Source organism: Lissotriton helveticus, chromosome 2_1, assembly GCF_964261635.1.
Source record: "Lissotriton helveticus chromosome 2_1, aLisHel1.1, whole genome shotgun sequence".
Lineage (NCBI taxonomy): Eukaryota > Metazoa > Chordata > Amphibia > Caudata > Salamandridae > Lissotriton > Lissotriton helveticus.
The window spans coordinates 1,237,300,309-1,237,323,857 of NC_136059.1; the positions used below are offsets into that span (position 1 = coordinate 1,237,300,309).

The 23,549-nt window shown below is 41.8% G+C and overlaps 1 long non-coding RNA gene across 1 annotated transcript; it reads right to left on the minus strand.

Moving 5' to 3' along the window:
* Window positions 1–1,378: 1,378 nt before the first annotated feature.
* Window positions 1,379–14,734, minus strand: LOC144819709 (uncharacterized). The gene is made up of 4 exons (XR_013607527.1): window positions 14,664–14,734; window positions 12,786–12,824; window positions 9,431–9,622; window positions 1,379–1,559 (listed from the first exon to the last, which is right to left on the minus strand). It is a non-coding gene; the product is annotated as an uncharacterized LOC144819709 (long non-coding RNA).
* Between the last annotated feature and the right edge of the window lie 8,815 nt (window positions 14,735–23,549).

The window sequence follows — 23,549 nt, forward strand, 5'->3', positions numbered from 1 at the left end:
TTACGCTAGAGAATGTCATTCAACAAGGATATTTCTAGGTAAAACTGGATATCGTCAGCATAAAGGTGACAGGCAATGTTTGCTTGTCTGAGTATTACATTGAGGGGCTCGATGTAGATGTTGAAGAGTGTTGGCGAGAGTACTGAGCCTTGGGGACACCTCAGATGATGGCATAGATGTCAGACATTGAGTTGTTTATTTTTTTTAGTTGGGTGCGTTTGTGCAGAAAGTGTGCCATCTGCTCTGATTTGTTGTTTCAGGGAATTCAAAAGTAGTTCCTGGTCAACTGTGTCAAAGACCGCAGATAGGTTTTAAATGATGAGCAGTCAGCATCTGTTCGAAATTGTGGATAGTTGTACCCTCCATCGAATCTTCATGTTCTTGAGACTGAGTGGCACACCCTACCAGTATTGAAAACAACTGGATAAGGAGTGGGGTTTCAAATCTTTCTGGTAGTTTCAAATACAGTATGAGACTAAAGCCTTGTCCTAATGGCCACTGTGAAGATTGTAAATTTAACAATAGGAGTAGGAAATTAGAAATTACTGCAAAGAATAGAACCAGAAAAGCTCTACAACGTGATGTTCTCATCGGCCTTCACTGAGTTTGCGTAATCCAAGAGTACACAGTACTGAATCATAAAAGAATAAGTTCCAGGGCTCAAGGTTTTGGTCATATGCTGGGGTCGGGTCTCTTGAATGTCAGTGAGCCGAATGCCAAGTTTGTGAATTCTTGCTTCCACCTCATGCCTCTTTAATCCTCTAGTAGACACCCCTGCCCCTTAACTTCAGTCTTGCAGGTTATTTCATCCAATTTCTCATTTTTGTAATTGATTTCCCTTATTTCTCTTCCCCCTTTCACTTGGTCCAATTCTAATGAGAAACATACGTGCCAATCCATACAAACGAGCGCTGGTAGACCTTACCTTCAACCACTGGCTCAAATTAAACACTGGGATTACATTGAAAACTCGATGTGAGAACGTGGCCAAAGATGTTTCACATGGAGGGTATTTTGGGATTCATCTCACATATGCAGTAAAAGCCAGAGGTCAGCCAAAGAAGATAGAAAAAATAAATTACTATCATTATCGGGAGATATGATTCTCTTGTGAACGCAACTGGGCAAACAAAATCCTACAAAACAGTTATATAGGATCCAGGGCTCTTTACCTGTGTTTGTATACCCTGCCAAATGTGGTAGTTATTTTATTCAAAATATCTTAAAAGCCTGTGTCTGAAAGGTTGTGTCTAAAGCCACATATTGCAGTGATCTCTGGTTGAGGTCTTGCTTATTAAATGTAAAATAAGTATACCGAAAACAATTACTTGCAGATGCTTTTCCGAGAGTAAAAAAGAAAACACACTGAGCCACAATGTTGTGCTGAAGAATTGATTTATTGAAAGAAAATGTTACTGAAAAGAACAGTCTGAACATAAGAAACAGCTTTCTACATTCTTTAGGAGGATAGACCTCCACTTATTCCAAAAGGGATGTTTTCATTCTGATAGTAAAGAGCAGACGTTTCTTTTCACTTCAGATGAACCTCTTTTCTCTTTCTGTAAAGAAACACAGTCATGTTAGCTTATGGTAAATTCAAGATGTAGTGTTGATTTCAACTATTTTTGCGCAGCACCCAGAGTAATGTCTATAACAGAGATGAAAATTATGCAACTCATTATTGTTATTAACTTCTAAGACTGTTTTTTAAAGCTATAAATGATCTGTATTCTAGAAACCAATTTAAAATGCTAACCCCGTATGCACCTTTCACACGACTAATCTTAACCTTTCTTGTTTCCCCTAATCTCCCTGTGCTGCTTCACAATTCCATTCATTCAAGCTTACTCAAATCATACCTAGGGAATTGATTCCTATTTGGACAGAACTCCATTGACTCTCTTCCCACTGTAAAAATGACTCTGAAATCCCACCGCCTTTTGATTGATGGTGGTCACAATTAATTCTCTTGCACACCCATTCCCTTAGTGTGAACATGTTGAGATGATATATGTAAATATAATAGGTTGTCTATCCTGTGTTTGGACTTTCAACCAATAGCTATCATGCATCCAATTCAGACAAGCTGTATATAATCTTTTATACCCACATTCTATGGGTATATACAGAAATTCTTGTTAAAATGTTCATTATTCTTGCTGAATATATTTATGAAATAAACATATTGTTAAGATGAGAAAGCACAGTTTGAAAAACATTGATGGAAGCTATAAAAGTTAATAAATAAAACTAGCAAAGATCAAATTACATACAGTTAAACATAAATGTGTTTGAGATGATCATCCCTGGGAATGACTGGGGGGTGTCATTGATTAAAATTGTCAATGAAGGTTTTCTTCTCATCCAGTGGGTGCTATGTATTCTGGGTGAGAGGAAATGCATCTTTCCACTCGACATTTCAAAGGGTGAAATATAAAAAGAAGTCTTCAATGTCCTAGATTCATAAATTGTGATCACCCAAAGAAGTGCTGCTACAGATAATTTTCCTCCCATCTCATGCTTCCCCGTGGCAGTGCAACATTTTTGTGAGTGCAAAATCAGGATGATTGGAGCTACAAACAAAATGGAATGCAACCCATTGTAAATTAGCTATAAGATTGTTCAATGCAATATACAATATGTTTGTCTTAGGTAGGTAGGCAATGTTTACTAAGGGGACATGCTATAGCTGCACAAGTTTTTTTTCCACATAATTTGGCAAGGGCTCCCTGGTGACCTTTGTGGTCCAAATAAACAAAGGAAGAGTGTCCGTTGGAGAAGCATTTAAAACTGATTGTAGCACGTAAAATATGAGGCCAGATGAAAATGGTCAGATGACTAGACCAAATTTCAAGAAAAAATGCTGGATTTTTTCAGGAAACCCTCACTCACCCTAGTGGTGACATGCTTCATCATCGGGTCCACCGGGAGAGATCGAATACCTCCCCGGTGTGCTGCGACGCCAGGAGACTGCGGAGCAGGTTGTGTGAGAGTGAAGAGTGAAAAAAGTTAAGTGTGGTTAAAAGTGGTTAAAAATGTCTAAAGTTGTACCAAAAAATCATTTATTAACTGGTCAACCCGACATAATAAAATTAAATTGACTATGTGCAGGGAAAACTAGCCAAATAAAATATACTGGTGTTTCCCTGTTAGGGAAAGGTCAACATGTTTCTGCCCTTTGTATGTGTGAATTTACAGGGCTTTCTTCAGGACCAATAAGCGAGTGTTTACCTCGACAGGTGTGGGCGCGCTAAGGCCCACCCTGCCAAAGGTTGTGAAAGTTAAAAATAGCACTATGTGTAAAATTGGTGCATAAAAAGTACAAACCAGTAGGCTTGGGGAATTACCTCTGTTGCGAGGAACCTAGAAGTCTGTGAACAGATAATCAGACAGACACACAAAAACACACAAAACATAGAAACATAGAAATCAATCAATATTGATCCTTTATCATGGCCATTATTCCAATATTAGTGGCGTGATACGTGCTAGCAAACCTATCAATGGCCGTGGCCGAGATGGATGAATTACAAAGTAATGGTTGTGCCCAAAGCCGGGGTGATGGGCCTCAACTAGCGCAAAGAAATGGCATCCAGCGCAATATGTTGCCCATTGGTGAGACAACAAGTGTGTAATTGGAGACTAACAGTGTTAAGTCCAACCGTGTGGGAATCCGGGCGGCTGCCCGTGATTAATAGACTACCTGTAGTAGGGCGACGGAGACAAAATCCCCGAGGTGAAAAGCGGAAAAACAGGGCTACAGTGTAAATACCAGTAGCGCTGCTGGCCGTGATCTTGAGTACTAATTAAGCACACAAAAAATCGGAGCGTAAAAGTGAAACAATCCTCACTTGTACATAAAGTGAACCACGCCCCATAGATTCAGGAGGGGGGTGGGAGCGACAATGGCACACCCTAATCAGGGGAGGAAAACAGAACACAGAAGGAGGATTAGGAGACCTGGCAGGATCTCAAACACAAAAACTTATCTTTAGGAAGATGTCCATAGAAGGGATCTTACGCCAGCAACGCTCTGCACCCTCTCGGCACCTAGCTGTCCCCCGCTGGATCTCGTGGATCCTGAGCGAAGGGCGAGCCCGGCGCTAAGAGGGAGGGGCCAGGGCGTCTGCCAATCAGAAGCGCTGAAACTAGAACGAGGCTTGGAGTGCAAGCCCCGTGGTACCGCGAGCAGACCGCTCAAAGCGGGATTCTGTTAAGGAATGGAAACGAGGCTTGACCAGCAAGCTTATGAAACGTGATTGAAAAAGAGGCTGAGAGAACGTCTCTTTTTCTGGTTCGCAAAAGCATTGCAATAATCAATGAAAAAGAAATAAAAATAACAAAGAGAGAAGGCAGTACCCCTCAATTGGAGCAAACATAAAAAAGTTGAATATTGTTGCAACGCTAAATTATTATCTAAAAATAAATTTTTAGATTAGATAGCTATCGATCTCAGCGCTGGTAAAGCTGAGATATGTACCATACAAGACCAACACACTCCAGAGTGGGTGCTCATAAATGCGCATGCCATCTAAGAGAGTAATAGTAAACGCCAGGTCTTAAAAAATGAGTGTGTAGCCCAGAATATAGCTATGGGTGAAAGGGAAAGGCATCGTAGCTGATTCAAGGTGGCGCTAATGTTTTAGAACACTGACCCAAGGTATTTGATCATTCAATCCCAGGATATGTGTGCCGAGTCTATGTACCCAGCGCTGTTCTCTCTCGAACAGGATGTTATCTCTGTTCCTGGGATTGCTGACCTGTTCAATAACTGTCCAGGTCATGTCATTGGGAGTGTGATGTGCCTGCAAAAAATGTTCGCTAAGTTTAGTAGTCACCTTTTTACAGCGAATATTGCTGCAGTGTTCACCAATGCGTATCTTGACTTTGCGTGTTGTCATCCCCACATAGCGTTTTGCACATGGGCAGGTAATCAAGTATATAACATTGGCAGAGTTACAGTTGGTATGAGATTTTTGGATCCATATTTTGCCAGGTTCCAAATTGAGTTGTTTGGTGTGGGTAGTAAGATGACAAACACTACAGTCAGTACAGGGAAAATGGCCTGTAATGGGAGGTAGGTGCCAGGGTTCTGTGACAGACCTAGTGAGTGTGGATGGTAATGAGCATGATAAGGGTCTTGTGTGAACCAGGGCATCTTTAAGGCTCCTGCCCTTTTTAAAGGAAAAAAGCAGTTTTTCCCAATCACTCATATTGCTGGTGATAATTCTACCGTTTTTATTGATAGATTTTTTGACATTATCAGAGAGCGTGCTATAGGTAGTCACGCATGTGAGTGGCACATCAGTGTTTGTTTTCACGTTTTCTTCAAGGAGGGCATCGCGAGGTTGGTTACGGGCCCTGTTCTGGCCTTTGTTAAGGATTCCTTGTGGATAGCCCCTTTGTTTCAATTTTTCGGTCAGATCTTTGGCCTGGGTTTTATAGTCAGCAGTATTGCTGCAATTTCTTCTCAAGCGGAGGAATTGCCCATAGGGCAGGTTTTCTCGCAGGGGTCTTGGATGGAAACTGCTGAACTCCAAAAGATTGTTCTTTGCCGTAGGTTTATGATGAGTCACAGTCGTGAGGGATGTTCCCTCTATCCTTATTACTATGTCAAGGAAGACAATTGATTCTTTACTATGATTGTGAGTAAATCTCAAGTAGGGGTCAAGGGTATTGACCCAACTCAGGAACTCAGCAAGACTGTCTTCATTACCAGTCCACAGAAGGAGAATGTCGTCGATATACCTCCTCAATAGTCCTATGGAGGAGGCAAAAGGGTTGGTTGCAGGTAAAATATGCTTGGTTTCAAAATCATACACGTACAACCCCGCTATGCTAGGAGCAAAGGTACTCCCCATTGAGGTCCCTGTGCATTGGAGATACAGTTGTCCTTTGTATTCAAAATAATTTTCTCTGAGTGCCATCCTAGCACATTGTAAAATGAATTCCTTTGGCGTAGTGTACTCCCAGTTTATTGAGTCTAATGCTTGAGCCATGACCCGTAGTGTTTCTTCCTGGGGGATACTGGTATAAAGACTCTCTATGTCCATGGTGACCAGAGTAACAGAGTCTTGTGCAAAAGAGAAGTCATTCAGTAGCCTGAGGAGACTTTTTGTGTCCTTCAAGTAGGTACTCGAGTTCTGCACTATCGGTTGCAGGTAGTGATCGCAGAAAGTAGATAAGGGTTCTAACACTGAACCGATACCAGACACGATGGGGCGGCCTGGTGGTGGTAGCACATTTTTATGTGTTTTTGGCAAAGTGTAAAAATAGGGGATTGTTGGACCCCCTGCCATCAGGTATGCCGCTTCATGTGGGGAGATATGCTCATTCGTCTCTGCCTCTCGGACAAAGGTGGCTATTCGTTCTTTCATTTCTGCGGTCGGGTCTGTGGTAAGGGTAGTGTAATTGGTTCTGTCGTTCAGAAGTGTCATACACGCTTTATCATATTCAGACGTATCCTGGATTACGATCCCGCCGCCCTTGTCGGCTGGTTTGATGGTAATTTCTTTGTCATTTTTTAGGTTCTCGAGGGCTTTATGTTCAGCAGCCGTGAAATTATTAAACCGTTTAGTATTTTCAGTGGTTTCTAGGTCTTTTGTGACTGCCTGTTCAAAAGCAGTAATGGCTGCGGGTATTGTATGCGGTGGTGGCATGAAAGTAGATTTTAGTCTGAAATTGGTGTCGAACTCCTGTTCATTTGTTAAAGACTGGTCTTTTGACTCAAAAAATGCTTTTAATTTGAGTTTTCTAAAGAATTGTGCAAGTTCGCAATGGAGTCGGAATTTGTCCGGACGTGAGGTAGGGACAAAACCTAAACCTTTTTCCAGGACTTTCGTCTCTTCTGGCGTTAGAACTTTCTTTGAGAGATTCGTCACCAGACTCAAATTGCACTCGTGCTGGCTGTTGCTGTTCGACTGCGGGTGTGTTTCCCCACTGCATCTTCGTCTTCCCAGGTCACTTGTGTGTTGCCTCTGCTCCGTCCCCGTCCCCGTCCACCTCTCCCTAAAAAAGGCATAGGTGGGTGGTTTTGGGGAAAGAAAGGTTGCATAAATGGATTCCAGTTCATCATCGGGAACTGGGGTTGCTGGTAAAACAACGGTGTGGGGTCGTTGTTTGGATGACCATAGTTCTGCCATCTTGGTTGTTGATTAGGATAGTTGGATCTTCCCCTCCCTCCTCTACGTCCTTTTTGTTTAGGACTTTGGTTACTCGTGGTGCTCCCACTTGAAGAGTAGCTGTCTGAATCAGATTTATTAGTGTCCTTTTTCGGAACACTGTAGTTAGGATCGGAGTAGGGGTAAACACTTTCGAATTTAAATTTTTTTAGGTCCTTTTGGAATTTTGTCAGTTTTGCCTGCATCAGATTGTCCTTGTACTCTGTAAGGTCTCTGTTGATTTCATCCAACCTTTTCTTATAGCCAGTTATCGTAGTTTTAAACTGGGCTTCTGTTTGTTGGATCTCAACCTGCAGAGTTTCCGATAGGCGAAGTGCTGTCTTTATGATCAGCACTAGCCAATCTCTTGTGCAGTGCCATGCAATCATGGCCCAATCCCTCCTGAATGTGGTCCACCTGGCTGCAGCATCACTAAATTTAAAGATGAGGTGGCATTTCTTCCCCACTCTGCACCTTTTATTTATAAGCAACGACCGGGCTGTTATTGGTGGCCACATTACACTGAAAATTGCCAGAAGAGAGGACTGTTCCCTTAAATGTCTTTTTTGTGTGACATTTTGCTTTAAGTGATGCAGATTTATCATTCAGTGCTGTTCATATTAAGACCCTCCAGCCACAAAACTTCAGCCTGTTGTGCATAGTTGTATAGTAGATCACAAAAAGACCTTACACAATATGCCACATGGACAAGGGAAATACAGATGCCACCAGATTCTATTCTGCCCAGACAATGTTCCCATATCATTACACTTTGCCGTTCAGAATGGTGGGTAGCAAGGCGATACAACCTGTTTTCCAATGTTGCAAGCTGTAAAACTCTGTACATTGTGTTTCAATCTGCAATAATTGTGCCAAGTTCTTCCTTATGGCGGGGGGGGGGGGGGAAGAGCATGAAACTATGTACAGCTGATATAGTAATTCAGCCACAAACTGGAGTTTGTTTCAAAATCGAGATTAAGGGACACTTAAAATGAGGCAGTAGGTGTTTCTACAGATCACAAAGTGAGATTAATGTGTTTATTACTGTGGTAGCTCCCTACCTTAAGATCTTTCCAGAAGGAGATAAAGTCAAAGGCTAAGCAAACAATAAATAGCAGTGTATTCCAGACTGCGAGTGCACATCAATCAAAGAGTGTGAAATGTTTGTTTCTAAATCTTTTGGGAGTTGCAGGATTCTTCCACTGGTATTGATTAAAAGCCACCAGTCCTCGTATGTTTTTTAAGCCACCCCAAAAAAAAATTACACTAATCACTTATGGGATGCGTCCATCAGAATATGTGGCTGTGGGTATAATTTACATTACTACAATGTACTATAATGCACACCTGGATCACCGAGAGGCTCAACAGTGGTCAACATGTAGTTCAGAACTAGTTTTATAAAGTGTATCTGAACCAATAGAAACAAAATCAGGTGGGAGCTCTACGCAGGCTGCTGCTGAAAGCACAGAATAAAGAGGTTCTACTGCATGGAAAGAACAAAGTCCCAAGAGTACTAGCCATACTGAAATAAACTGTGACCAACCAGTATTAGCTAGGGATCACAATCTGCATCCACTTGGCAACAAACTGCCCTCAAATGTGTAATCCACATCTTCAGATGCTCAAGTCGGTGTCCTGAAGCGGCTGAAGAGAGAAGAGTGGAGTTTGCCAGCTATGTTTATATTGTCTCTTCATTTGCTTCCCACTGTTTAAATTGAGATTTCTTTTTGAGAAATGTTGGATTTGTTGAAATAGTGATGGAATGTGCTTGATTCGTCATTGACTTTCTGTAACCTAATTTTCTCTCCTTTACATGGCCTCATGCTAAATGAGCATGTGAATAACTATTTTGCTCTTTCTATGCCTAATAACCTTTTAATAAAGACATGCTTTTTTGGGAGGGTAGGGTTATCAGAACGAACTTGTATTGTAACACTCGCAGTGCTAGCAAAGCAATGTGATAGGACTATGTATATTATTGTGCTATCACAAAAGTGTAGAGCTGCTAGGTTTATTTGTGCACCTGCACTTGAGGTTTGTGCTATTAACACATACTTTTGTCAACATGTTTACTTTCCTAACCACCATAAAGAGTTCTTTCATCTTTTATAGTTCCCATATTTATCAATGCTAAAAATGAGGAAAAAGGTGAAAAAAGAGTGTGGTTGTTGTGATTTCTGATTGTTGTCCTCTTGTTGTTTAGAAGAGGGTCCCTACACAAAATGATTAAATATTTATTAATGTTTATTGGTGCCTGCATCACATACCTGGTTTCATATTTAACCTTGAGCCGTGGAAGCCTTGGTAGTAGTGGGAGTAGTTGTTGTTGGTGTAGTAGTGGTTGGAGTAGTAGTGGTTGGAGTTGTAGTGGTTGGAGTAGTGGTGGTTGGAGTAGTAGTGGTCGGAGTTGTTGTACGACGATAATGATGCTTCTTCTTGTGCCATTTTTTTTCATGCGACTGGAAAATAGAGAACCCACAATAAAAAATATGATACACTCTAATAAATTATAATACAGATAAACATAATAAGACAGCACACTATAATCTTTGGAGAAATGTATCAAGGTTTTTGCTCACTGGAGGCACACAAAGCAGAACATACCAACACATTTATACTTCCAGGGACAACACCAGCCTTTGATTTAAGATCTAAAGCACATTCACTGCAGTTAGTCACCCTTTCTGGCACACAAATATAGCTGTGGGTTGGAACCATTCACACCCTCCCCCTACCCAAAAAAAAGAAAATTCAAGGACTGACAGTATGATAGTTTGTGTTGAAAGTTTGAGTCTGTAACAACCTCAATGGGAAACACAGGCCTTCAATGTATTCTGATCACAAAGTGACCCAATTGTGAATGCTTCTGAGATGATCTGCTGCTTTCCTCCACATTATGTAAGTGCAGAATGCAGGAGCCTTGATTAAAAACAGAAAACACATATTTGCACTGCAGGTTGACTCCTTTACATGGATGTAGATTTCTGAATTGCAGGATTTCATAAATCTTTACAAAGGTATTCCTTAAAAAGTTTTGATATGTTTGGCTCGTATAGAGTGCTATTCGCATGAATGACTGGACTCTAAATCGAATAATTAGTCGCTATGATGAAACAATAGTGGTTAACACTGTTGCTACATCATAAAGAAATCCCAGGCTGCTCCAGCTGAGCCCTGTGAGAGCCTGTCAGAGCAGTGCTGGAAGGCAAGGAGCACAGCTTCTGGACAAGAGGGAAGGCACAGACAGAGGGGTTTGGTCACGGGATGCCACTTATTGTTTTTTTCTTAAATTTGGACAGATCACAATTTGTATGGTTCTGTATTACTCCTCTGTCCCTGTATAGCAGGTGAATGCAGGGGCAGATGATTTTGGGGTCATATATGACATAAAATTATAGATGGGTAAAAAATTAATTACAGTGATATTTTTTCACCTTGGAGAGATATGTGACATTTTAGACAGCTTGAGCTTTGCTCTTGTTCTCTATTTCATATCCCTCTTAACACCTTACTCAAAACAAATCCCCATATTTTATGTTAACCATCTATAATTCTATTGTTATATGTGGCTCCTATAGAGAGCCTATGGCATAAACAACTGGATTCTAAATCCAGTGTTTCACTACTATGAAGTACTAATAAAGGGTAACGGAACTTGTTATCCACTGTTGCTACATCAGAAAATAATTCTCGGCTGCTCTGTCTGGGCACTCTGAGAGCATGCCAAAACAGCACCGGAGATCAGTGTGCACACCTTCTTGAGACGATGAAAGGGACAGCGTAGAGTGTTTTGGGGGATGGGAGGCAGGAGCCCATGTATTTTGTTTTAAAATTTGGGACAGGGAAGAGAGCCCATGGCTTCCTCATTACTCCTCTGTCTCTAGCGTTTGCAAGCAGAGGCAGATGTATTTAGCGGCCAAACACTATATAAAATTATAGTTGGGTTAAAAGGGGTCTATGGGGATACTACTCATCTACCATCTATAATTTCATATATGATATATCTCTTTCGTTTGAAGTCTCTATCATAATACCAGACTCTCATTACCCACTGCTATGACAAAACAAGAGTGGCAGACAAACGCTGTTTCCCATTGTTGCTACGGCATAAAGGAATTCCAGAATACTGCAACATGCCTCTGAGAGCCTGTAAAAGCAGCGCTGGTTCTCACATTGTTTTGGTAAGGGAGTGGGAAGAAGCTCTCTGGGGTTGGTGGTGAGCAAGAAGCCAGTATTCTTTTAGAGGCAGGAAGGGGAGGCCATCTTACGTATGGCTCCCCATTACTCCTCCGTCCTTGAGCGACAGATGAAAGCAGGAGCTGATGATTTTGGGGACCATACATAGCATAAAAATAAAGCTCTGACTGACATTATAGATATCACAAACATTGATCTTGTTATTATTTGATGCTACTCAGAACCTCTCGGTGAACAACATTCCTGATGTTCACTTTTACCCTTCTATAATGCTATATAATAATCACTTCTTACAAAGATGTGAAATGTGCTCCACAAATGGAATTTTCTCAGTTTACTAATGCACATGGGACAATACCCTCCTATGCGTACAATTAAATTTTTGATGTTTCTTTCTTTTTTTCCCCAAAGGAAATTATGTTTCACAAGTGATAACGATCTTCTCCTTTTCCATGAGGATTAAAGATGTTGATTTCCCATTCGCCCTCAAGAAAGTGATTTACTAATTTTATTCACAGGATTAAATCTTTGGGCATTTTTAAGATTGCAATAAGTCACAAGTATGTCAGTGTAAATCTTACCTTATTCAGAAAATCATTGGTTTGTGGGTTGTTTCCAGGATTTTAGGGCATCCCGGTGCTGGAGTGTCCACTCCCTGATCCTGGGGATTATAATCTTATATTTTTCTGAGTTACTGATTTATTGTCAGGCAAAACTGCTTGGAAACATTGAGAAAGGCTTTCCTCTTTAAATGTATGATCTGTGCTGTCTGAAAATAGCATACTAACTCAGAGAAATATCGGGCTAAATGAATTCCCTTCATTGCCCCACAGGTGCCTAAAATAGGTGCTGGAGTCTGAGCTTCACCTCTGAAGTGGACTCATTTAGCCAGATTCAACAGGAAAACACATTAAGACTTAATTTTACATCACTTGCTGACATGCTACAAATCTGGCCAATTATCTAGGAATAATGCAAAGAAAAAGCAAGAAAGTGAAATGTCAAAGATAAAACATTGAGTCAGACACAATCTCTCTCGCCCATCTGGGATTACTTTCCAGCGAATTAGCAGAGGAGATGTACTATTTTATCTCAAAGAATGTCACAAAAAATCCTAAGTCTTTAATAGTACTGGCAAACATGGAATGGAATACTAATCAAAGTAAGTACCACTGGTTCAAGTTGAATTTTTTCCTTCCTTGTATATTATCTAAGTACCTTAATCATGGTCCAGGTGGTGTAGGATGTAAGATCATTCAATCCTAGTAGCCTGAATATTATCCACAGTCATCCCCCAAAAATATTTTGTAAAGACCGAGAATTTAGATACAGTAAACTAACAAGAAAAATATGCATACAAAGCTAGAATGCCATGGTCACTGCAGGATGTTAGAAGCTATTGCAGAATGAATGACTCATACTTACATCACTGTCACTTGCACTCCTCTCATCCCGTTCAAAGGCCTGGAAAGGAGGGAAGATAAAAATTTAGAAGAAACAAAACTTCTTAGCCAGGTGTAGTTGGGGTGCAATGCAATGCAAGAGCGACACATTTATCAACTAATAACTCAAAGTTACCGTCACCACTTGTCACTGAAATATTCAGCTATCCTCTAAACCTGCCTCATTGGTATCACACTGCTGTTCCCTCCATCAGCTCCCACGCTGATTCCAGAAGCTAATATTGACAAGCTTTGAATCGCTATCCCGAACATCATCTCAGGCGCTACTCCTTTGACAATAAGCCCTTTGTTATTTACAAAGACTGCAGCATAGAGGGAGAATTTAATTTTGCCATAGACGTTTTATTTTTATTCTTCATGTTTGCAAACATGCTCACTGTTTCATATGAAAAAGCTACGCACAAAGATTTTAAGTGGTTTGTGGGAAAGGTGAAGGTGTGACCATGTATTTCAAGGGATAAAGTACTCTCTGGCATACCCAATAAGGATATTGCAAGTCACAACTGAATTCAATAACTTTATAAAGGAGCTCGGCCTTCGGCCTCATTCCTCTAAATGGTTATGGAATTAGTTGGTGACTTGCAATATCCTTATAATGTATGGTAGGGCACATTGGGCCAGATGTAGGTAGGATTTATTTACCGATTCTTAATTACCGAATTTTACCGATTCGGTAATTAAGAATCGGTAAATATGAAGGGGGGACATGTAGGACAATCCAGATGGTTTTTTTACCGAATCGGTAAAAATCTGTATTTACCGATTCGGTAAATACCGACCGGTAATGCCCATTCATTCCTATGGGCTTTGAAGCCCATAGGAATGAATGGGCATTACCGATTCGGTATTTACCGAATCGGTAAATACCGAATTTCACAAGGGTGCAGGGGGTGTCACTTTGACACCCTCTGGCACCCCCAAAAGAGGCTCGGGTGCCATGTGGCAGGCATACCTGCCCTAAGGGCATGTCTGCCTGTCATATGGCATAGGTGTGCATGCACACATGTGCATGCACACCGGAATCGGTATTTTACCATCAAATTGATTTGATGGTAAAATACCGATTCTGTAAGGCTTGTGGGACTCTGAAGAGTCCCACCTACATCTCAAATTTACCGAATCGGTAAAAATACCGATCGGTAAATTTACCGATCGGTATATTTACCGATTCAGTAACACATGCCCCTACATGTCATTTCTGCAATACCGGTCGGTAACGGCCGAAAATACCGATTTTTGGCCGTTACCGACCGACCTACATCTGGCCCATTATCCCTTATATTACACTTTTTTTTCCTCTTTTAATAAACAGCATTTTGTCCTTGATTCTAGGTGTGTTCTAAAAGAATCTTATGAGTACAAACCTCTAATATAATAACCTCTTTCCCCTTATCAGTCTGCACTGCACATTAGAGGCTTTAACAACAGTACAGTAATATCACTTATGTTCACCATAGATTTTTCAGAGTGATTTTTTCCGAACACTGGTATAAACTGGTGCTGTCCACCTGCAGCTTATGTGATTTCAAAATAAAACATTACACACTGCGCATGCCCTATCATCACTTCAAGACTGCTCAATATTTAATGTCATTTTCAAACACAGACACATTTTGAAATGCTTTACACAACCAGACAATACAAAAGTATCATTTTAACCCTAAAAGTGCAATAGAACGTGTTTCCATTTCCCATTTTTGGGAAATGGACTACAACACACATGAAAGTAGGAATATCTGCTTATCAATAGAAGCACAACAGATATTTTCACTAAAAGCATTGTAGAGTGAGATTAACAAAGTACTACATGTCTGCTAATGTCCCACACATCATCACTCACCGCAATGCAGACGGCTAAGGCCAGAAGGCAGGACACCACAACCAAGGTCCTCATCTTTTATGAATGGTATCTACAAGGAAATAAGAAAAAACGAATGGTTAATAAAGAGTACATTTCTGAAGTACCAGCCATGATCTCTGATAGTGATTGGCAAAACACATGCACCTAGGTTTCGTTATGTTGGAGGTTAAAATTGGCTCCATATTTATAAATGTAACCTATATTCAGCACCACTGGATTTATTACAAATCAAGACTGCTGAACATATATGCATTGTGTGCTTTTACACACAAAGGATAAAGCATATAAATACTGTCACTGGGAGGAAATGTGTTTGAAAGTTGAACAGCTGGATGCCCACCTTCCTCCCAGGTTTGCATTTGTGGATGATTTGGTCCAGAAAGACATGTATTATATGGATTGATCCCCGGCTTTGTATGTGTTATAAGGTAAATTGGTGTGGGCTTTTTAGATGTAATTATAAACTGTTTCAATAATGCCCATTCAAGATTACCCTGAAGTAATTCAAAAGTTATCAAAACCTAAAATCACTCAACTTGTTACCCTTTCATCCAGCTCTGACAAGCAATCTGAAGGTTACAAGCGATAACTTACCAGGAGGAGCTCGTACAAGGATCGTCTTCTGATGCTTTTGAGGGTGAAGTGGCGTTTGGTGTTACAAGGTCCTGCACATTTATAGCATTCGTTTAAGGGCCTGGCTTTAACAGGATTAGGGCTCATTGTGTCACACAGGTTACAGTGGGTGTTAAATAATCCACCCTTGATGACTCCTGCTCTGGTTTCCTTGGCTACTGCTTTTAAGTGCAATATTTTGTAAAAACCTCTGTCTTATTAGATAAACTAGGTATGTAAACGAAACTCCACACTTCTGTTGTTGAAGTTTCAGTGGTCATTCAAACCACAATTTAGGTGTTGTCTGATACTTGTGAGTTCAACAATGCCTTTATCATTTTGAGATATGTGTCTTTTTGATTCTAGGAACTGGGTGCGATTGATCCCTTGGTATTGTTCCTGCTACTTGCTTACCTTGAAAGAAAGGGCGATTATGAACTGAATTTAAACTCTAGCTAGGTACACGTGGGTCATAATGTACAGCTCGTTGTCATGGAGGAGATAACAAAAAAATCAATTTAGCAAAAAAAGTCAAATCAACAAATAATTCCTGTCCTAGTTTTAATTCTCTAGAGTTACTGTCAATTTCATTGGATGTTACATTATGAAGTTTTAAACAAAATAATTGAGGTAATTAATTCCAAAATATGACACTGTGCTCCATCAATATTTTTCTGAGGCTCTTCGGTTTAAAGATAGTTTCACAAAACCATCAATGGTCAGATGAGTGGTGAAATACAGTACAAATATACATTTTTATGAAAACAACATTTACATTTGGATAGATCATGTATTCTACAAAATCGAACATTTCACCAACAATGGTGATTTAGGAAATGGGAAGTAGAATATGCTATAAATGTAGATGTGAGAATTCGCTCAAAATACATTAGAAAAGTAGGCTTTCTACTTTTGAGATCAAGTTTAATAAAAACATATACAGAAAACCTAAATATGCAGGACAAGAAAAGTACCCAATGAATGAAAGTGTTTTAGAACAAACCCGATAATGGCAGAATGCTAAAGGACAGGGAGTTTTTTCAGAACGTTGCAATGTTTGGACCTCAATTGACAACAATGGCATGGCAGGGGGCAAATATGCCTGATTATAAGTGCATGAATAATGGTTATTTGTACAACTCTGTATTTGGGGTTAACCATAACACCAAGTAAGTAAGAACACGTGTTGTTAAATGTGTTCTTTCTTGCAAACTAGCTTGCATTTGAAAGCCACAAATGGAGAACATTTCTATTACTAATATAAAAAATTCTTCTACTCTGGGCCTGATTCTGATGCGGTTAGGAAAGCATTCCCACCTAGGGACTGACTCTGATGCGGTTAGGAATGCCTCCTTCCAAATCGAAACGGGAATGTGTCTTCCCAACGGAGGGCCCAATTATGATGCAGTTGGGAGCATACGCTCCCATTAAAGTCAATGGGAATGCAACCATATCGTATCGGGAAGCATCCGGATGCATCGTACTGCGTCGGTCGGACTTTCCCGATTCGAGTGGGTCAGAAAACATTTCCAAACAGATTCGGTCGGGAAGTGTTCACACTTCTCAAGAGAGAACTGGTACCCCATTTGTGAGGGTGAGCCTATTTCCTGCAATAGGCAAGTCCTCAAAATCCGACAGGGAAACATCATGATATTTCCTCTGTAATTCACTCATTCTAGCAAAGTGGGTAACTGAGGATTCAAGCTTGGGCACGGCAGGCATCTATGGAAACCTACCAAACTCAGATATTTTCAGAAAGTGGACACTAAGGGGTGGATTCCGATTTAGTCCGGAAAAGGTTCTACCCGACACGGACCCGTCAATTTTTCCCACTGAACCATACACACGCCTCACAAATAGCTGAGTACGATGTGATGTTTGAAATTTACGACAGACGCGGCTGAAAATTGTATTATAAGTCCGAGTCAGCAGGAAAGGACCCTGATGTGATAGACTCGTACGCGCAAGATTTGAGATAGTTAAGCGTCAACCGACACCACAGACACGTATGCGAACGACTACATGTAGCCAAGCATCAACACGACCAGACAGACTCGGACGCGAACGATGCCATATAGCCAAGCATCTACACGACCCGACAGACTCGGACGCGAACGATGCCACATGGCCAAGCATCTACACAACCCGACTGACTCGGACGCGAACGATGCCACATGGCCAAGAATCTACACAACCCAACAGACTCGGACGCAAACGATGCTACATAGCCAAGCCTCTATGCGACCCGACAGACTCGGACGCGAACGATGCCACATAGACAAGCCTCTACACAACCTGACAGACTCCGACGCAAAGAATGCCACATAGCCAAGCATCTACACGACCCTACAGACTCGGACGCGAACGATGCCACATAGCCAAGCATCTAAACGACCCGACAGACTTGGTCACGAACGATGCCACATAGCCAAGCATCTACACGACCCGACAGACTCGGACGCAAACGATGCCACATAGCCAAGCATCTACACGACCCGACAGACTCGTACGCGAACGATGCCACATTGCCCAGCATGAATGGAACAGACTCGTCCAAAACAATTTACACAAGAACAAGCATCAGGTGCTGTCAAAACAACTTACAAAAAGTGAAAAAATAATGCAATAGAAACAGAAAAAAGACTACCAAAAAATGCTTTGTCACCTTTAAAAAAAAACAATTTCAATTAATGAGACACACCCACAACTCAACCTATATAAAGGGAGCCAAAACTTCCCAACACCATGTGCTACTACGACAGACATGCACGCAGACCACACCACTAGACAGACAACTCATCTAGCCACCACAAACACAGACATCTCATCCACCAAACAACCTCCACACAACTAGCACCAAAGAAACACACATCCACTCACACACACTCACCCTCACCTTCACACACACGCACATTTCCACCAACACCCATCACCATGCCCCCAAAGAAAAATCCACAGTTCTTAGCTTCTGAGTTTGAAGTAATGATAGATGAAATCATCCGAGTTGAGCAACAGTTATTTGGAAGCTTGGCCCACAGACCTCCCAGTCCCAGAGAACCAAGATGTGGGAGAGGATTGTCAACAAGGTCAATGCCCATTCACCTACCTTGCGCACAGAGGAGGATATCCGGAACAGGTATTATGACGTTCACAGGAGGGTAAAGAGGCTCATTGCCAGAGAACATGCCCTGAGCACCAAGATCGGTGGTGGACGTCTTAAACCGGTGCATTTCACCACCTGGAAGGTGAAGGTGGAGGATGCCCATTCACCTAACTAGCGCACAGAAGAGGATATCCGGAACCGGTATTATGACGTTCACAAGAGGGTAAAGGGGCTCATTGCCAGAGAACATGCCCTGAGCACCAAGAACGGCAGTGGGCGACTTAAACCGGTGCATTTCACCACCTGGGAGGTGAAGGTGGGGGACCTCCTCCCACAGGAGGCCATAACTGGACTAGCTGAAATCCCAGAAACTGGTGAGTACATGTACAAATAGACTAAATTCACCCCAAACACACAGACACCACAGCAACACATCTTGAATGTAACTTTGTACTGGAGAACCGGCCTTATGGGCCGAGCGGCGCAGGGCACGCCAATAATCTCCGGGTTCACCTGCCTTGTCGGACAGAGACACGAGACACTCTGTTAGGCGTAGAAAATCGAGTTTATTAGCTGCAGCTAAGCACAGTTGTCCAAGAAGTACCCTAATAGTATATTCTCAGGAGACTGCCACTTAACTCCGTGGCTCACAGTCTCTTATAGTACACATATTTACAATGGCTACTCCCAAAACATACAAAACTGACAAATAGGAAAAGTTCGAAAACAAGCTATCAAGTATCTTAAACACGCCCTCTTTTCAGACCCCGTGTCCTCTCCTCCCCTCAAGTTAATCAACACTAGTGCCCGTAATTCAATTTGCAGTTAGTAGAACATGTTCGCGTGTTTTAAAGGATAGTTTGTTTAATAAGCGAATACACGAAGAGAATAGCGAAGGCCAGTCAAATAAGATAAAGTAAGAAAGAATGGTGGGACCCAAACAATGGAGTAAGACAAGGATTAATCAGTCTAGACATGCATTAACGAACTCGGCCAAACCCTGACATTGGTTTCGTAAATGAGGAAAAGGGTATACTTTTTAACAGAAGAGACATGTAGCAGCTGAAAAAAGCAAAAAAACACTGCGTTCACCGTGCTGCCTGAGTAAGGCAACACAAAATGGTGACTGAACACAAAATGGCGGCTAGATACGAAGCGAAGCCGAAAACCACAGAACCTCAGACCCTCCTTTTGCCATTACTCAGGCAAAGCACAAAGGACTCATGTTAGTCTGAGTCAATGTCGATGGTCATGAGGTCATTGAGTTGTTGCTGCAACATCATTTTAATGTTCTCCGTTTGCTGCGACACTGGCTTTGGGACACACAAGGTGGCACAAAGTCCACAGATGGCGGGGTCACACTGCAAACAGAGACAACAAGAAAAGATGATCGCTAGAATCGCTCCAAGGAAAGTTAACACTTTCCATCCCCATGTGGACAGTAGTCTCCAAAACCATCCCATCACAGACCAATCTCCGGCGTACTGATGAATAGACTCGGAAATTACATGTAACTTAGAGATGGCTTGGTATACTGTAGGGGCGTTATCAGGAACATAAACGCAGCAACTAGAACCAATTAATTTACAGACTCCTCCTCTATCTGCAAGGACAATGTCTAAAACCATTCGGTTTTGCAAAGTCATAAGGCGATCCGCTGAAGTTCAGCTGTAAAATTACTCAAGGCTCCAGAAATCACATTTATGGTAGCCTCGACCACACACACTAGTTGTCTAATGTTTCTGCTATTGACCATTGGACCCCAAAAAGGAAGAAACCCTTTTAGAAAGTCTCCTCCCTCTTGTCCAGCTGTGTCTCCAGAATTAATAACCCCTCTACCATATCTTTTCCTGTGATGATCTGAAGGAGCAGTATATGTCGGGGGAAGAAGGAAAGTCACATAACATGTTCCTGAAAAATAGGTGGGAAGCCATGTGTAGGCTCTATCGTGGCAGATAAAATATGTACCTTGAGATGGTACCAACGGTGAAGAAATCAGGGGCGTATAGATGTATGTATGGGAGCAAACACTCTTTTCCTGTTCATTCTTAGTGTTCTGACCATTTTTTTGCAGACATAGGTGACCTTTATGAGGTATGGTCCAAAATGGTGAAGCGCTTCTTTGTCTAGCCTTATCAGTGAGACTAGTAACGTAACGAGTCACATTCCAACCATCATATGCTCGTTTCTCATCGATGGGAATCTTACTAATGTCGGCAATTTTAGCCATTGTCACTATTCCCTTTATCAAAGGACTATGACTACAGTCTGCTCCACCATTATATGGACCACCAGGAGGATATCCAAGTTGATTCTGGTATGCATTAGAAAACATAGCCAGATAAGCCCAAGCAGAACCTTCATATGAAAACGGAAGGACTAAATACGGCATCCCTCTCTCTGTCTTATGGGGCATGATCCCACAAACCCAACAGTCGGTAGTGCTGACTATCAGTTGATGCTGATGTAACAACTGGATGAACGAATTGTTGAGATATTCTGTTCTCCTAATTTGCTCATGGTCTGGGAGTGTATAGAATACATGCGGGGAAACAGTAGTAGGAGAAGGCAAAGAAACAGAAGTAGGAACAGGTGCTTGCTGCATAGTGTGGACAATCCATCCTACACAAGCTAATAAACTACATAGACATACTAGAATACATAATGCTACGCCACATTGACTAAACAATAATTTCTTATACTTCTTTTTTTTTTACAATTGTAATATCATCCTCTTCCACTTGGTTACCCATTCTCTAAAGGCGTTGCTCACGGTAATCTTCCTGGATCACTTAGTTGTGATTATTAGCCGTCCTATGACACTGCAAGTCCTGTTGACCTAGTCACTATTCCGGTCACAACCTAAGACTCATACCGTGACCCTGCAACTTGATGGATAGTGGAAAAAGGGATGTCTTTGAATACCAAAAAATTATGACCAACAAAAAAGAAAAGAAAAACACAGAGTTCAATTGTTTTTAGTCAACCTAAGTTTTAGGTTGTACCGTGTCTTGCCAGGTATCGTTTGGTCTCGAAACAAAGTCTCTGGATTTGTCATATTCAGGCGCAAATGTGGTGGTACAGCTTTTTGCAACACGTCGTCGTCTTCTTTCTCAGAACTTGTCCAGTCCAGGCGTGCACTACTGAATGGCACAAATCGGGGTACTTTCTCACATTCACTATCACCAACACCTTCTCGGACCCACTGGTCATAAGGTAAAGGTAATGGTACCCTTTTACAGTGCACGCCGTGGACCCAGTTTTTCTTCCCGGCGACCTTCACAGCTGCACGTGTCATCAAAAGCACTTGTCGCGGTGGCCCCCAACGAGGTTCCAAATTCTTTTTCCTCTGGAAGTTTTTGACGCAGACGAAATCACAAGGTTGAATGGAATGACCTGGATCTGAGGAAGCCTCCGGCAAAGCGTTTTGGACCTGTTGATGAATAACACGCAATTTAGTGGTGAGGTCATGCAACAATGGGTATGGAATATCAGAATACTTTTTAGGTCGAGGGACTCCCCAAACATTGGCTGGGCGTCCAAAAACGAACTCATAAGGACTAAGTCCTAAACGAGAATGGACAGTCGTTCTTGTAGATAGAAGTGCCAAAGGCAAGGCATCAGGCCAAGAAAGGCCCGTGCTGGCCTGAATCTTTGCTAATTTGAGCTTGAGAGTGCCATTATAACACTCTACCAAACCCGCTGACTGAGGATGGTTTGCCTAATACCAAGACCCATACACACCTTCTGCATAATTTGGCCAACAAATTCACTCCCATTGTCACTCCAGACAATGTGCGGCAAACCAAACCTAGGAAAGAATTCCTTCAAGAGGACTTTGGCAGTGGACAAAGCAGTATTGTCCTTTAGGGGGTAGGCCTCTATCCATCTGGAAAAGGCAGAAACCACCACCAGAACATAGTTGAGGTTATTCGAACGTTCCATGTGAATGTAATCAATTTGTAATACCTCAAAAGGATACGTAGGGGGAGCAAAATGACCTACCGGAGTTGGTGTTCCCTTTCCTGGATTATGCATCAAACAAATGATACAATGCTTCACCACATTCTCTGCACATTTGGGGATACCTTCATTCTGCCATACTGGAACCAGAAGCTTACATATTCCCTTTGCACTAATATGAGCTGGACCATGCACCATAGTAACTACAGGTAGTACGTAGGCATCTGGTAACAACCAACGTTGGTGTTCTGACAATTCCGTCCAACATCCCGTCACGTCCAACATTCCGGTACTCTCTCTCCACTTACTCAATTCTTTCTCAGTTGCTTCTTCTTGGATCATTTTCACACTTTCTACTGTGTCCTCACACATACCTACTTCTCTGACCCATCTTGCAGGACCTGCAACATACATGTGACTCTTAACATCTCTCGCTGTTTCTTTCGCTACCTCGTCTGCAAAAGCATTCCCTCGACCCACATCATCGGTGATCCTTTTATGTGCACTACACTTCACAATCGCTACCTGAGTAGGCAAGGCAAGTGATTCAAGGAGGTCAGTTAGCAGCTGACCATCCTGTATTTTAGTGCCGTGGGAAGTAAAGAATCCTCTTTCCTTCCACAAACAACCGAAACTATGAGCTACGCCAAAGGCGTATTGGCTATCAGTGTAAACAGTCACTCTTTTTCCTTTCGCCAACACACACGCTCTCGTTAATGCAATCAACTCGGCAGCTTGTGCTGAATTCTGTGTAATGCGTGCAGTTTCTACTACTGTATGCAAGGTAGTAACAGCATAGGCTGCTGTTGTCTCACCATTAAGAAGCTTGAAGCAAGACCCGTCTACCCACAGGATCCCATCCGGATCCATAAGTGGTGTGTCTTTCAAATCTATCCTGACTTTAGTTTCTTCTTCTGTACGAAGAAAACAACAATGTTGTTCTTGTGTATCTTCCTCATCTAAAATAGGTAACAATGTTGCTGGATTTAAAACATTACATCGCTTGATATGTATGTGACTGGCCAAAAGCGTCAACTCATACCCAGAAAAACGAGCGCTCGTTAGATGTTGCGTTTTCGTTCTGTTCAAGAGAGTATCTACTGCATGTGGTACCATAACAACAAGAGTGTGATCCAACACCAATCCAGCAGATTGACGAATGGAGATCGCCGCTGCTGCTATTGCTC